The sequence below is a fragment of the Xyrauchen texanus genome, chromosome 36, assembly GCF_025860055.1.
Source record: "Xyrauchen texanus isolate HMW12.3.18 chromosome 36, RBS_HiC_50CHRs, whole genome shotgun sequence".
Taxonomy (NCBI): domain Eukaryota; kingdom Metazoa; phylum Chordata; class Actinopteri; order Cypriniformes; family Catostomidae; genus Xyrauchen; species Xyrauchen texanus.
This window is the reverse complement of record NC_068311.1, coordinates 36,169,512-36,185,433: the sequence shown is the minus strand read 5'-3', so window position 1 is coordinate 36,185,433 and position 15,922 is coordinate 36,169,512.

Here is a 15,922-nt window from a genome sequence, read left to right as displayed (position 1 = left end):
GCTTCTTTTATTTCAGTCCATATGCCAAAACATTTATTCATCATGTTTTAATGTCACGTTTCTTAACCACAATAGATTATACAGTGTCTTTTGTCACTTGATTTAAAGAAATAATCATAAGTTTATTTTCTGTATTTTTTTCATTTGCGTTGCAAATTTCCCTTTGGAGTCAGTCCAGTAATCCATCTATTTGTTTCGTTATGGAGATCCATAACCTTTCATCAAGGGCGAGCCAGATTTTTTAACACCTGGACCCCTACAAAACAAAACATAACATTAAATCAAAAAGGAATGTCCTCTGCAAACAATATTTATCAGTAATAATTACATAAAATTCTAGTTCTAGTTTTGGATACGTAATGTCACCAATATCTTTAAAATTGTTATTAAAAAGCAGTATTTAGTTAAAAAAAAAACAATATATATATAATTTAATAAAAATTGAAATCTGCAAAGGAGTTGTTTAGATGTTTTTTTTTTTTGGAAAATCAAGTTCTTTCTTACCTTGGCAGTTGCCCAGAGTGTGATATATGTGACAAAATCAAAAAGAAAAATCCAATAAATGCTGCCAGAAAGATCCAGAATATTAGGACAATTGAATCTAAAATAAAAAGAGTTAGATATCACGTCAGCATAACAGTGATAAGATGTGATGGTTTACATGCCTCAAAAGTCTGATGAAAAAGAGAATCACATCTAGCTCACATCTGTTGTACTTCAGTGTACTCGCATTCACCATGACCAGATCTGTATAATCATAGTAGTACTCATATCCCCACTCATATTCTGCTGGCTGTGTGGAATTTGTCATGGTCTTTTGATTCTGAAAGTGTGAGCTTTAAACAACACAGAGCTGGATCACAGTTAAAAATGCAGTGGCATCCAGAGATTGGGCATTGAAGCCACACCCCCTTTTAGAATATTTTTCTTTAATTATAATTTCCTATAAAAGTGTCTTTGATCGTATGATTTCATTCTTTCCACATTGTGGCGGATGGGCTACAACAGCAGAAGACCCCGTCGAGAACTTTAGTAGGACATTAGTATTCCTTTTAAAGTGCTCAGTGAGTGTATTATTCCTATATGCTTATGCTGTTCAGGTCATTTAGAGACAAACAGTAATTAATATCTCTTAATTTGTACTTTACAAATGTTTTGTTTTCACTTAATTGAAGAGTTGTTGTTGATGTTCTCCCTGAACACCAGAGGCTGGTCTTTCTGACCCCAGCACAAACATGACCTTGCCCAGTGTTTGTCCTGCTGACAGTCCTGGAGCGGCACTTTGTTTCTGGAGACTTGCACTGTGGGCCTCCAGTTCTTTTTCAACACTTTCATTGGTTTAGGCGCCTTTATCAACACTTTCATCAGTGCGGATGCCAGTATGAACACCTCTAGAGCTGTGGATGATGATCTTGATGGTCCATCTGTGTAGATGCCCTTCCGTTAATGAAGATGCCAGTGTCAACACCTCAAGCTTATCAAATCAAATCCCTTTATCAAACCAAATACCTTTGTCACTCAACCATATACACAAGTGCAACAGTGGGTGAAAGTCTTGGGTGCGGTTCCAAGCAACATAACAGTATGACAATTACAATAAACATCTGATTTACAAAACACATTATACACCTAATAATATACAATATACAGTATACACTATATATGAAGACCGTATTCAATAAAAAAATACACTGTAGCCAACCCCATGTAATCAGTGGAAATAAATATGTAGTGTGGTGTAGACATTCAGCAGTCGGTTGACAGTCAGTTGCTAGTGTGTTATTAAGAGAAGAGATACAGTCTGTCCTGTCCAGTCTGAGGCTTATAAAGTGTGATGCTGATATATGTATTGTGATCGATCAAGAGTTCCAAAGTCGGATTGCTTGGGGGAAGAAGCTGTCATGAAGTCGGCTGGTGTGGGTCCTGATGCTGCGATACCGCCTGACTGATGGTAGCAGTGAGAGCAGCCCATGACTCGGGTGGCTGGAGTCTCTGATGATCCTCATGATGCTTTTTTCACACACCGCCTAGTGTATATGTCCTGGAGGGAGGAAAGCTCACCAGTGTCTGGCAGGGCTTTGTTGTTGAGGGCAGTGCTGTTGCAGTACCAGGTGGTGATGCAGCCAGTCAGGATGCTCTCTACAGTGCTGGTGTAGAACCATGTGAGGATGTGGTGGTTCATTCCAAACTTCCTCAGCCGTCTCAGGAAGAAGAGGCGGTGGTGAGCCTTCTTCGCAACAGCCTCAATATGGATGGAACATGTGAGTTCCTTAGTGATGTGGACACAGAGGAACTTGAAGCTGCTGACTCTGTCCACCGTTGGTGATGGGGCTGTGTTCCCTGTCTTTTCTCCTGAAGTCCACCACAAAGTCCTTGGTCTTACTGACGTTGAGGGAGAGGACATTCATCATTGAAGTTATTAAGTGGTAGGGTCTAATCACTGACAGAGTATGTTATTACTTAAAGCCTTTAAATGTGTCAGATATTGCCACCTGGTCTAGTTTTAACCAAACAAATTCTCAAATTAAAGCCACATGTTTTGAAAAATTATTTAATTAAACATATAGAAGCTATACCTTCTCATCCTCTGTAAATAGGCCTTGGTTTACGAACTGTTGCTTTCTCTCTGGCCTCTTAAAAAAGGTTCTTAGTTGAGGATTATGTAGACAGTTGTAAGAAATGTCTTGCTCCCATAGATAGGGGTCATCCAGATTAATAACAGGGCATGGAAGATGGAGCTGAAAGAACACATTAATCATTTTTAACGTGTGCAACATTGAAGGAATATTTGACATAAACCTCATAAAGTATCAAAATAATAAAATGGCTTGTGCAACTCTTGGCCAATAGTAAAATCATCTTCCTTAAGCCCAGTACAGGTGGCTAGTTTTTTAAAGCTGATGTGACTTCAAACTCAACAGCTATTATCACTATACTCACTAGCTATATATTAAAAAGGCAGATGCTACTTGCACCCAAGTATACTTACATACACCATTTGCACTTTTTTTATTATAAGAAGAATTAAAAGAGACTAATTGAGAGAGGAGTTAGAAAACAATGGATAGATGAATGGGACAACAGTCCTTCCATGACACTTAATTTAAGATACCTTTCTATGTATTTAAGAAGAAAGTTACTCTCCTTTGTCCAAGTCTTCACTGTATAATCCTTGGGTACAGCCACCTTGCAGCCCTTTGGTTTGGCCAAAAGTCTTGTAAAGGAACTTTTAACAAAAGACATATACAAAAGAAGAGAAAAAACACTTTGATTACATGAAAATTAATTACATCTATGCATTTATGCTCATGTTTTTGATAATTAAGCTGTAGACTTCATTCTTAGATATCGAAAATGTGCTGTGAAAATTAGGTTAAGATGCAAGTTTGTTGAAATGAAGAAAGTATGCAATTGAGAGGAAATTAATGAATTCAATCATTTATAATAGTGATTCTTTTTTTGCTGAACGCCCCCTACTTCATTCCTTTGGCCCATAATTATTTATGGTTGTTGCCCCTTCTACCAAACACCAGAGGGAGCCATAACAAAAGTAACAGTCAGTATCTGGTGTGGCCACCAGCTGCATTAAGTACTGCAGTGCATCTCCTTCTCATGAACTGCATCAGATTTGCCAGTTCTTGCTGTGAGATGTTACCCCACTCTTCCACCAAGGCACTTCTGGGGGAATGGCCCTCGCCCTCACCCTCCGATCCAACAGGTCCCAGATGTGCTCAATGGGATTGAGATCCGGGCTCTTCGCTGGTGATGGCAGAACACTGACATTCCTGTCTTGCAGGAAATCACGCACAGAATGAGCAGTATGGCTGGTGGCATTGTCATGTTGGAAGGTTATGTCAGGATGAGCCTGCAGGAAGGGTACCACATGAGGGAGGAGGATGTCTTCCCTGTAACACACAGCGTTCAGTGACAACAAGCTCAGTCTGACGATGCTGTGACACACCACCCCAGACATGATGGACCCTCCACCTACAAATCTATCCTTCTTCAGAGTACAGGCCTCGGTGTCACGCTCATTTCTTCGACGAGCGAGTCTGACAATCACCCCTGGTGAGATAAAACTGTGACTCATCAGTGAAGAGCACTTTTTGCCATTTCTGTCTGGTCCAGCGAAGGTGGGTTTGTGCCCATAGGCGACGTTGTTGCCGGTGATTTCTGGTAAGGACCTGCCTTACAACAGGCCTACAAGTCCTCAGTCCAGCCTCTTTCAGCCTTTTGCGGACAGTCTGAACACTAATGGGGGGATTGTATATTCCTGGTGTAACTCAGGCAGTTGTTGTTGCCATCCTGTGCCTGTCCCGCAGGTTTGATATTCGGATAAACCGATCCTGTGCAGGTGTTGTTACACATTGTCTGTCACTGAGAGGATCAGCTGACCTTCCTGTCTCCCTTTAGTGCTGTTTTAGGCACTCACAGTACGGACATTGCAATTTATTGCCCATGCCACATCTGCAGTCCTCATGCCTCCATGCAGCATGTCTAAGGCACGTTCACGCAGATGAGCAGGAACCCTGGGCATCTTTCTTTTGGTGTATTTCAGAGTCAGTAGAAAGGTCTCTTTAGTGTTCTAAGTTTTTATAACTGTGACCTTAATTGCAGTGACTTGTGCAAAGGATGGGAGTCATCATTTAATATGGAGCCATCCAACCTCTGTAACTGTGTACAGGGATGCTGGGTTAAGCTGTAACTCCCCAATCAGCCTACTAGACCATTTGACAATTTGACTCAAAACATTTCTGTTCTTTAAAGATAGATTTCCAAACCATGTCACTAAGGAAAAGGATAAAATAGATTCTATAAAAGCAAGATAGAATAAAGTCATCATAGTTTTGTCAATGTGAAAATGGGACAATTTCCTTAAGCAAAACAAATGCTGGTGCCCCTTTTTACACATGGCTTCACAATTTGCTTCAAAGTTAAGGTTTGAGTCTATAATTGTCCCAAAACATTTGTAGGACTGTACATATTCCACTGTCTGACCCTTAATGGATGTGACTTCACGTGTGTGAGCATGCTTTCTATAATCAATTATCATGGCTTTTGTCTGTAATAAGTTTAACAGAAGAAAGGATTCCTCACACCACTTAACAAAATCGTTGATGTCCCGACCATGAGTGGTCTCATTGTCCTGAAGCTGACAATAACAGTTGTCCTATTTTCCCACCTACTCTTTAAACATATTTGTTTAGTGAATAAATAATAGGGGTGAAAGCACACAATCTTGTGGGGAGCCAGTGGAAATGCACATTTGGTCAGACAGAGTTCCATTTACCTTCACTCTTTGTGTCCTATTAGTTAAAAAGTCAAGAATCCAACCCACCAGATTGTTACTCAATTCAAATTGTTCTAAAGGCCTACTGGTTAAAATATGGGGTTGAATTGTGTTAAAAGCAGAGGAAGGCATAAGACCCATTTCCCTCCAAGTGTAAATCAAGCAGAGTAGTTGTAGCATCCTCTGTGTTGCCTATAGACAAACTGCACGGGGTCAAGTGCATGTTCAGGTTTTTCTTAAGATTTCTGACCTAACTAGTGTTTTGAGGATTTTCATTCAAATTGATGTCAGAGCAATTGGTCTAAAATCATTAAGAGTTTTGGTGCAGCTTGATTTAGGAACAGGGATTACCACAGCATCCTTCCCAAGCTTAGGTACATAGGCCTGTACAGACAAAAATGTAGTGGAAAACAGTGCTCAATTTTTTTGCACAAGACTTAACTAAACGGCCACAGATGTTATCAGGTTCATGGCTCTTGTGTACTCTTACTGAGATGAAGGCCGTTTCCACATCCTTTTAGTCTATATTAAAATGTTGATTATCCTCAAGCTAAATGATTATAAAAACAATTAATAGCATTAGCAAGCTCAGTATCTGAATTGAAACCATCCAGGTTGACCTGACCACTCTTTGGATTCCAAAGGCCTGTTCTAGTTTTCATGCTAGACCAGGCTGGACCAAGGTTATTTGCAGACATCTTGTTCTCTAGTTCTGATATATAATTATGTTTTGCTTTTAAGATTTCTATTTTTAGCTCCTTAGTAGCTACATGCAGATCAGAGGATACTCCCTGTTTAAAAAGAAGTTTATTTTCTGTTTGCTGGACTTAATGGATTTTGTCACCCATGGTTTGTTATTAGGGTCGATTTTAACTCACTTACAGGGAATGATCATGTCCCTGCAGAAGGCAACATATGAGCATGTCATCACCGCAGGATTTTTTAAACATATTCCAGTCCGTGCAATCATAACATTCCTGCAGACAGAGCGTAGTCCAGATTTTTATGTAATTTGTCTGCACTTTCTCTCTCCTTAAAACTGTTTTATATATGGGCAATAGATGCACACAGTTATGATCCGCAGAGCCCAAGGAGGTAGTGGGAGTGATTTATAAGCGTCTTTTACTGACCCATAACAAAGACCTAATGTCTTATCCTGCTTAGTTGGACAGGAAATGTACTGATAGAAATTTGTACGTTTTTTTTTTCAGGGACACATGGTTAATATCACCCAGTATGAAGTTTGGTGCATCAGGTGAAATCGACTGCAGTTTTTGCACCACATCGAAGAAAGTGCTGGAAGCAGAGGCAGTATTATGCCTTTGGGTGTATGTACACTATTGTCATAAAAAGTTGTGGAAACTCTCGGGGCAGGTAAACAGGACGTAACAATACCAATAAAAGTTCAACATCTGGTGTACAAATGCATTTCTGACCGTCACAGAGCTACAGTATCATTTGTTAACATATAAACATACCCCACCACCTTGATTTTTCCTCGTAATTTAAGCATTTCTATCCAGCCGAAATGGCGCTCCAAAACCATTGATAAAGAGATCGGTGTCCTGATCATGCTCAGTAAGCCATGTCTCAGTGAAAGCCAAGATGCAGCAGTCTTTGAAGTCCTTCTGAAAACGGACATACCCCTGGAGTTTGTCCACTTTGTTCCTCAGAGACAGAACGTTCCCCATAATCACAGAGGGCAGAGGTGACTACACTTCCTCAAATGTAGTCTAACACCTCCTCGTTTACCTCGCTTCCTCTTCTTATCCCTCGTTGTTCCTCCAGAGGTTTCATGCGAATCTCTCAGAATGAAGATGCGAGCTGAACTCTCATAGATCAATTGCAGGAGCTCAGCTCTGGTGTACTGCACCCGACCCAGGTAGACAGCCCCATTGATAACGCAGTCATGCAATAAATTACACAAAATCCAAAAAGCGGCAAGATAGGAAAGATCCATCTTAAATTAGCAAAACTAGGAGCACTCCATCATGTGGAAACTTTTAAAACAAATATAAAACATAATTACGAGGATGCCAAACTCTCACTGCTGGTCGCTGCGTGCGCATGCGCCCAATAAGACGACCGTTCCACAGGTGCATGTTCATTAATTGTTTATGGTTCATTGAACAAGCATGGAAAATATTGTTTAAACCCTTTACAATAAAGATGTGTAAAGTTATTTGGATTTTTACAAAATTATCTTTAAAATACAGTCTCCTGAAAAAGGGACATTTGTTATCCTCTGCTTGCCATTGAAGTGTTAAAGATTTATCTTCTGCTTTTCCAGAGATGTGTTTACAGTTTATCTGCTTGCCAGAGATGTGTTTTTGTTGGTTTTGTCAGAGAGACACTAGTGAAAGTAATAATGGTTATCTTGTCTTGTAGGTCAAGAATGCTAGACAAATACCTACAACTGAGAAAGGTTGACTAGCTACCCCATTATGGACAGACAGTGAATTCAAATCATTGTTAGGCAAACACATGGACTCAATAGTGAGAAATTGACAGAAATTAGGTATTCATCCAGATAAAGTATGATCCATAGAAGAATGCAAAAAGGTACTTGGTGCTTGTATTCAGAAGGGAAGTTAGAAGAGCAAAAGAAATAATTATTTGCTAGAGTGTCCTCTCTCACTAAAATGTTGGGCCATAACTGGGGTTCAACAAAAGATGACATCTGAAAAAGTAATATGATATCTATCCTGACTTGTGGGGCGGCAGTGGCTCAGGTGGTAGAGCGGGTCGGCCACTAACACAGGGTTGGCGGTTCAATTCCCGGCCCACATGACTCCACATGCCGAAGTGTCCTTGGACAAGACACTGAACCCCAAGTTGCATGGCAGTATGAGTGTGTGATTGTGTGATTGGGTGAATGGGATACAATGTAAAGTGCTTTGGTAACCGCTAAGGTTAAAAAAGGTGCTATATAAGTCCATGTACAGTCTGTATGTAGACAAGAACACAATGGAATGACACTGCTGGATTGTTAAAATGTAATGCTGGTGAAGATTGTGGAGCAAGAATAAATGTCCAAAGTAGAGTAGATGAGGGTAAAACTTCCATCTGCACCTCCCATAGTGCAAATACAAACAGTCTAAATAAGGCTTTAGGTGCTGAGACAATAGAGAGACTTGCTCAAAGTTTGCCATTAGCACATGCACATTTTTGAGTTAGGAGAGTGCTGTCCAAAAAATTGCAGCTTTATGACATGTGTCTAGCTGAAATCACCCAGCTAATGTCACAAATATTGACAGATTTAATGATTTTGAAACTGCTGTTGATACTTCTGAGTTTCAGCAATCAAGTAAAGAGGACTTGCGAGACGGAGTACTGAGAGTGTTAAGGAACATCATTGGGCCAAAGGTAGACTGGTCAAGAGTCCATAGTTGGTAAAGAAGAAAGAAGAAACTGTGAGTACACTGAAGGGTTTTGTCAAGAGGTTGCAGCATATAGTGGTATAGCTGACACTTCTGAGAAGGTTCTAGATTATAAGGTACCACTACTCCATTCTTGGTTTGATGGCCTTTCATCAGAATATAGAAATGCACTACTTTTCTTAGATCTCATATGGTCTAATGAGACTTTACGAATTATCTACATTGGTGACCTGGGAAAGAGACTCCGATGTTAGAGCAAAAGTAAGGGTTGCAGCAGCATCCTTGCATAAGCACAACAGTTAAACAACAGCAAAAATGTCCTAAGAGGGAGGGCAGATTTCACTACTGTGGTAAACCTGGACATTACTTGAAAGAGTGTAGAAAGTGCTGAAGCGATATTTGAAGAAATGCAGGATATTGCTCGGCTCCTATACAGTCTGCTTACAGTCCTGAAGCAGCCCTTCTCCTCTTCAGTAAACACATGAGGCAGCGTGCTGAGAGACTAGTTGTTAGGACTGTGAGTGCTTATCTTTCCCCAGAAGTTTATGGCAAAGTTGAAAGACTCTTGCCAAATAAAATCTTGTATCAAAAGGAGGTTGACTTTTCCTTTCAGATACTGGTGCTACAGTAACTGCTAGTGTTAGGGCAGATGTATCTCCTCAGGTACTAAGCTACAATCTACTGTATGACTCAAAATAAGTTTTGGAGGGGAACTGGTTAAGTATACTCACATTCCTGAATGTTAAATGACAGAACACTGCAGTCACTCACTTCTCTTTTATGACTGATACTTCTTCAGAGGATTTAAATAAGATGTTTTTGGATTGTTTGTACATTCTTCTTAAGTAATTGAAGACAACAGAAAGTCAGGAGATGATGTTGCTCTGAAATGGTAGAATATGGTTATCTGCTAGCTAAAGCCTACAGCCTTGCAGAGGTACACAAACCACCCACAGGGACAGACCAAGACATACAGACCAGTGAGGAGCCCAGGAAGAACTGAAGTGCATTAGGCCTTTGGGACCAAACCTGCAGTTAAGACTTGCTCATAGGTTTTCCCCTTTCAGTAGTTGATTCCCACTTCACTGGTCCATATATGTCAAGTTTCGTTACACTAGGGTAAGAAGAACGATACGATCAACTCAATGAAGTCTTAAATTGAAAACAAAAACGATACGATCAAATTATGTTTTACATAGTGAAGTATACACATGAATACATCTGGTGTGCTGTTTCTTTGTTTCCTTGTGTTGCAAATATGTGCAAGAGACACAATGTCTGGCACTGTCAATGATGGGAGGCATTTAAAGGATGACAATGTAATTATAATGTAACACAATATGCATTATCCTCATCCTTAATGTCTCATTCTGGCAAGCCTTCTTAGTGTATCATATGTCCACTATTTAGAGCACTTGACCCACTTACTGATCAAACATGCTGTTCATAGTTTGAATTTATGTTTGGAATTTAAATTCACGAAATTTTACATGTCTGTCCAGGATAAATTTATTTTTTAAGTGTAACAAATTATTTATTTCAGCAGGTGGCAGTAATATTTGTCAGTAGGACTGCAATGCAGAAATATATCAGTATTGTAAGTAGGCTGCACTTTCTGTTTTCTTCTGTCAGTCGCTGTTTTCAATTTCAAACGTTTTATATTAATGGCAGTTACAGAGTACACTTGATTTTTCAATAAAGAAACATTGAAAACAATTTATGTAAGACTGGACTAAATCCTTATTTGGGTAACCACCTCAATCTAACCATCTAAAATTTGTTTTTCCTCTAGTCAGTGACGCGTTTCCCATACTACGCAAGTCACTGCACCATTGCACGATGCATTGTTGGAAAAAATTAACTAGCTAGTTACGACTGATAATGTTACGCGGATATATTTCTGTGGATATCAAATTCTAATAGCTCATTTACATGTACTTCAGAAAGCCTATTTAATGCGCAAAAGCTGTTGAAGATATAAAAGCTGTGTGCACTATGTAAATGTGACAGATGCATTACGCTGAAATAGCGGGTTTACCTTTACATCAGACTTCAGGTTTCCCGCGATGCTCTTGAGCACATACGCACATGCACTCTTTAAAAACATACACGATCAGCCACAACATTAAAACCAACTGCCTAATATTGTGTAGGCTCCCATCGTTTCGCCAAAACAGCGACAACCTGCACCTCAGAATAGCATTCAGACATGATATTCTTACCACAATTGTACAGAGTGGTTATCTGAGTTACCATAGACAGTCAGTTCAAACCAGTCTGGCCATTCTCTGTTTACCTCTCTCATCAACAAGGCATTTCCATCTACAGAACTGCCGCTCACTTGAAGTTTTTTTGTTCTTGGCACCGTTTGGATTAAAATGGATGAAAAATTTGTGAAAATCCCAGGAGATCAGCAGTTACAGAAATACTCAAACCAGCCCGTCTGACACCAACAATCATTCCACGGTCATTCACTGACCGTAGCAAATCACTGAGATCATATTTTTTCCCCATTCTGATTGTTGACGTGAACATTAACTGAAGCTCCTGACCAGTATCTGCCTGATTTTATGCACTGCTGCCACACGATTGGCTGATTACATAATCGGATGGATGATTGTTGGTAGATCATTTGCCATTGCCTGAATCTTGGACTACACTCTTGAAATGGATTACATAGACTATCAATGAATTGCCAACAAAAGCCTTCATCAGCCAATTAACAAGGACAATTGCATCTATGTGAACTTAAAGACTTTAGTCATTAAGTTATAGTTCTTATAATATAGTTATTATAGTTCTTACAAAATCTTTGTTTAAACACTGTCCCTTAACACTTAGTTTAATCATTTTAAACCATGACTTTAACTATACATATGTAATATTTACATTATATTCATGATGTTAGTCAGAGGGGAACTGGCCCCCGCAGTGAGTCTGGTTTCTCCCAAGGTTATTTTTCTCCCCTTATTTATTAACCCCTTCTCGGGCTACATTTCCCAGTGCTGATGTAGGTCCATATTGGACGATTGCGAGTGTGATATTGCTAATATACAACAGTTCAATGAACAAGTACATTTAAAAAAAATTTGAAAAACTGAGTACAGTCATAAAAAGGCATTTGTGCGTGGAATTACTTTCTTCAGAATCTGCCGTTGCTGGTTCAAAACAAATGATGCGTTCAAACCTTTGTTAGTAATTCAAAAATGTCACTTCAGAAATAGTATCACAGCTTGTGCTGTCTCTAACAAGTTATTGGATAATCAAGGATGGATGTGTGTGTGTGTGTGTGTGTGTGTGTGTGTGTGTGTGTAGAGAGAGAGAGAGAGAGAGAGAGAGAGAGAGAGAGAGAGAGAGAGAGAGAGAGAGAGAGAGAGTATATTTAGTATATTCCTAAGACTTTTGTATATTTTTGTATGATTTCTTTTTATATTTGTTAAATTGTTCAACTAAATGTAATTATAGATTAAGATGTAGTTCAGTTTTTATACAGCCTCTGCTTTGGCAATATTGTATTGTTTACAGCCATGCCAATAAAGTCATTTTGAATGAGAGAGAGATTTATATATTACTAATAATTATATTATTTACTGTTCAAGTTATTGAACAAAATGTATTTTGCTTTTATTTGGTTTATTCTATATGATGCTTTGGCAATATTGTTTTTGAAAGGTTCATGCCATTAAAGCCCATTGAATTGAATTGAGAGATGGAGCATGCTTGGGTGTGGCAACAGATCACACATGCTCTCTCTCTCTCTCAATTTAAATTTCAGTTTAAAAGTACTTTATTGGCATGATTGTGTTTACATACAATATTGCCAAAGCATTAATACACAAAACAGATAATAGACAAATAATAATGATAAGATAAAATTAAAATAAGATACCAGGTAATGAATCAAATAAAATAAAAGCTATAATAACAATATACACTATACAATATAAAATAAAATAAGCATTTAACAGGACATTATGAACATAAGAGAATAAAAGTACTGTGAATGAAGTACATTAAGTCAGTAATTGGTTTCTGAGGGTGTGCAGCTCAAAAATGAATTTAGCTGCAACTGATGCATGATGGTCCTCCCCCAGTAACACCAGCATCTGATCTGATCTCCCCCAGTAACACCAGCATCTGATCTGATCTCCCCCAGTAACACCAGCATCTGCTCTGATCTCCCCCAGTAACACCAGCATCTGCTCTGATCTCCCCAGTAACACCAGCATCTGATCTGATCTCCCCCAGTAACACCAGCATCTGATCTGATCTCCCCCAGTAACACCAGCATCTGCTCTGATCTCCCCCAGTAACACCAGCATCTGCTCTGATCTCCCCCAGTAACACCAGCATCTGCTCTGATCTCCCCAGTAACACCAGCATCTGCTCTGATCTCCCCAGTAACACCAGCATCTGATCTGATCTCCCCCAGTAACACCAGCATCTGATCTGATCTCCCCCAGTAACACCAGCATCTGATCTGATCTCCCCCAGTAACACCAGCATCTGATCGGTTTCTGCCAGACTGGAAAACTGTGGCATGAGGTTTGAGAGTTTGTGGAGGTATCTCTCTCTCAACTCTGTACATTTCTCACAGTGAAGGAGAAAGTGTGTCTCTGTCTCGACCTCACTCGTGTCACAGTGAGCACAGACTCGTTCATGTTTGTCTGTGTCGGCCTTTTTCTATGGCCAGACTGTGATCACTGAGTCTGTATTTGGGGAGGATCCGTCGATGTTTTGGATCTCTTACAGTGTGCAGATATTCTGCCAGATTAAATGTTCTGTATCATCTGAGGGTTGTCCCCCCTAAAATATCATTAAAATATGTGTATTGTAAATAATATAATGATATATTCTTAAAATAATTGTTTAAGAAATAAAATAATACAAATGCAAACGGGGCAACAACAAAAAAAACCTTGGTGTCCCCTTCAAAAATTGCTCTTGAGAATTGTTATGTTTATTGTCCCCCCCAACATTTTGATGAAATTTTTGCCCCTGGCAGTGCTGGTCTGAAACTGGTGTTTGTTAGTTGTTAGTGGGTTTGTGAGTTTCAGAGCCAGCTGACAAACTGGTTTTAGGCTTCAGCTCTTGGGTTTTAAGGGCTTCATGTTGCAGTGTGTTTGGGGAACTTGAATTTAGGTGTGTCCAAAATTTGAGGGATCGTTTTTCAATATGTATAATAAGGGGGTATCTGCCTAGTTTGGCCCGGCATGCATTAGTAGGTGTTCTAATCTGAACTCTTAGAATGTTTCTTAAGAATTCTGCATGCAGGGATTCTATGGGGTGTTTGTCCCATCTCGAGTAATCTGCCAGACAGAGTGGACCCCAAACCTCACTTCCATACAAAGCAATAGGCATTATAATACTATCAAAGATCTTACACCAGATTGTTACAGGAATGTCAACTTGGGTAAATTTGCCCTTAATAGCATAGAACGCTCTTCTAGCTTTCTCTTTTAGTGCATTCACTGCCAGACCAAAACCCCCTGAAGCACTGATGTTTAGACAGAGGTAGTCAAAGTATCGGGTGTGTTCTATTGCAGTGTTCCCCAGAGTGAATGTGTATCTGGTTTCCTGTAATAATTTGAGTTTTTTTCAGATTGACTGTCAGGGCCCAGTTCTGACAGTAGTTCTCCAGCAGGTCAAGTGCTGCTGTAGCCCTTGTGCAGTAGCTGACAGCAGCACCAGATCATCTGCATAGAGAAGAAATTTAACTTCAGAATGATTTAGAGTAAGACCGGGTGTTGCAGATTGTTCCAGTAGCACTGCTAACTCATTAATGTAAATGTTGAACAGAGTTGGACTCAAACTGCAGCCCTGTCTCACTCCTTGCCCTTGAGTGAAAAATTCTGTTCTTTTATTGCCAATTTTAACTGCGCACCTGTTTGAATACATAGATTTGATAGTGTCGTATATTTTACCCCCAATGCCGGATTGTATAGTTTTATAATATAGACCATCATGCCAAATGGAATCGAATGCTTTTTTTAAATCAACAAAGCATGCATAAATTTTGCCTTTGCTTTTTTGATGAACGTGCTGGTTGACTATCTCTGTCACTCTCTCACACAGACACACACATCCATCCGTCTATCCTTGTTTATCTAATGACTTGTTAGAAACAGCACAAGCCCTGATACTATTTCTGAAGTGACATTTTTGAATTACTAACGAAGGTTTGGATGCATCATTTATTTTGAGCCAGCAACGGCAGATTCTGATCGGTCGCGTAATAAAGTAGTTCTATGCACAAATGCGTTTTTATGACCGTAATTGGTAATCGGCACTCGGCCTGCGGCTGAATCACAGCAGTGCTGATGTAGGGCCATATCGCACTCTTGCTCATGTGATATTGCTTAAATATATGTACACACACATTTTTAACTGCCCTAATATATATATATACATATGTATAAATATATATAGGGTGATTCCATTTTTTTTTAAAGTTGAACTAAATTGCACAGTTATCTGTAATTAATTGCAATGAATTATGGTACATTAAAACAAACATTAAAATATAATCATAAATATATAGTCTTTCTACTTTGTCTCATAGAACATGCAATAAATTGGTTAGTCATAATTTATTTAAATTATTTAAATGTTCTGTTTTTTGTGGATATATTTAATTTGACACATTTTTATAGGTATAAATATTTGATATATGTATATGTTTACATGCTATAAAATCAGAGGACATGTTGTAATTAAAATTTGTTAGTTAAGGTCTTCCTCGCAGTCCCTCTTCGATCATGCGATGAATTCCCCAGTGGGAACAAACACACGGACACAGAATGTCACAAGCAGTTTTTTAGCATGGTATATAATATATATTTGTTACACCAGGCTGGATACTCTCTTTACCACAAACTTCCTCAATCTTTCATATGTGGTGTTCGTTTACAGAAGTACAATCTTGTCACGTAGGCTACATTTTGTGCTTCCAGGCAGATAAGCAAGCATCAGCACAAAAAAAGATCACATTGTTCCATCTGTGGCCTATTTCTCACAGTTTTCCAGTAGAATTTTTAAATAATAGCATCAAACGGGCAGATTCGATTCATATCAAGCTTTATTGGCAAGATCACCTTAATTGTCAATGCATTATAAGACACAAAACATACAGATACAAAACAAATTGAATGAGTAGGTTTAATTTGTTGAAGTTTAAAAGCTCAAATTTTATTTTCTCTGGCTGCCGTTCAGTTTTTATTGGTCTCTCTCTTGAGTGGTTTCGCTTTTGACA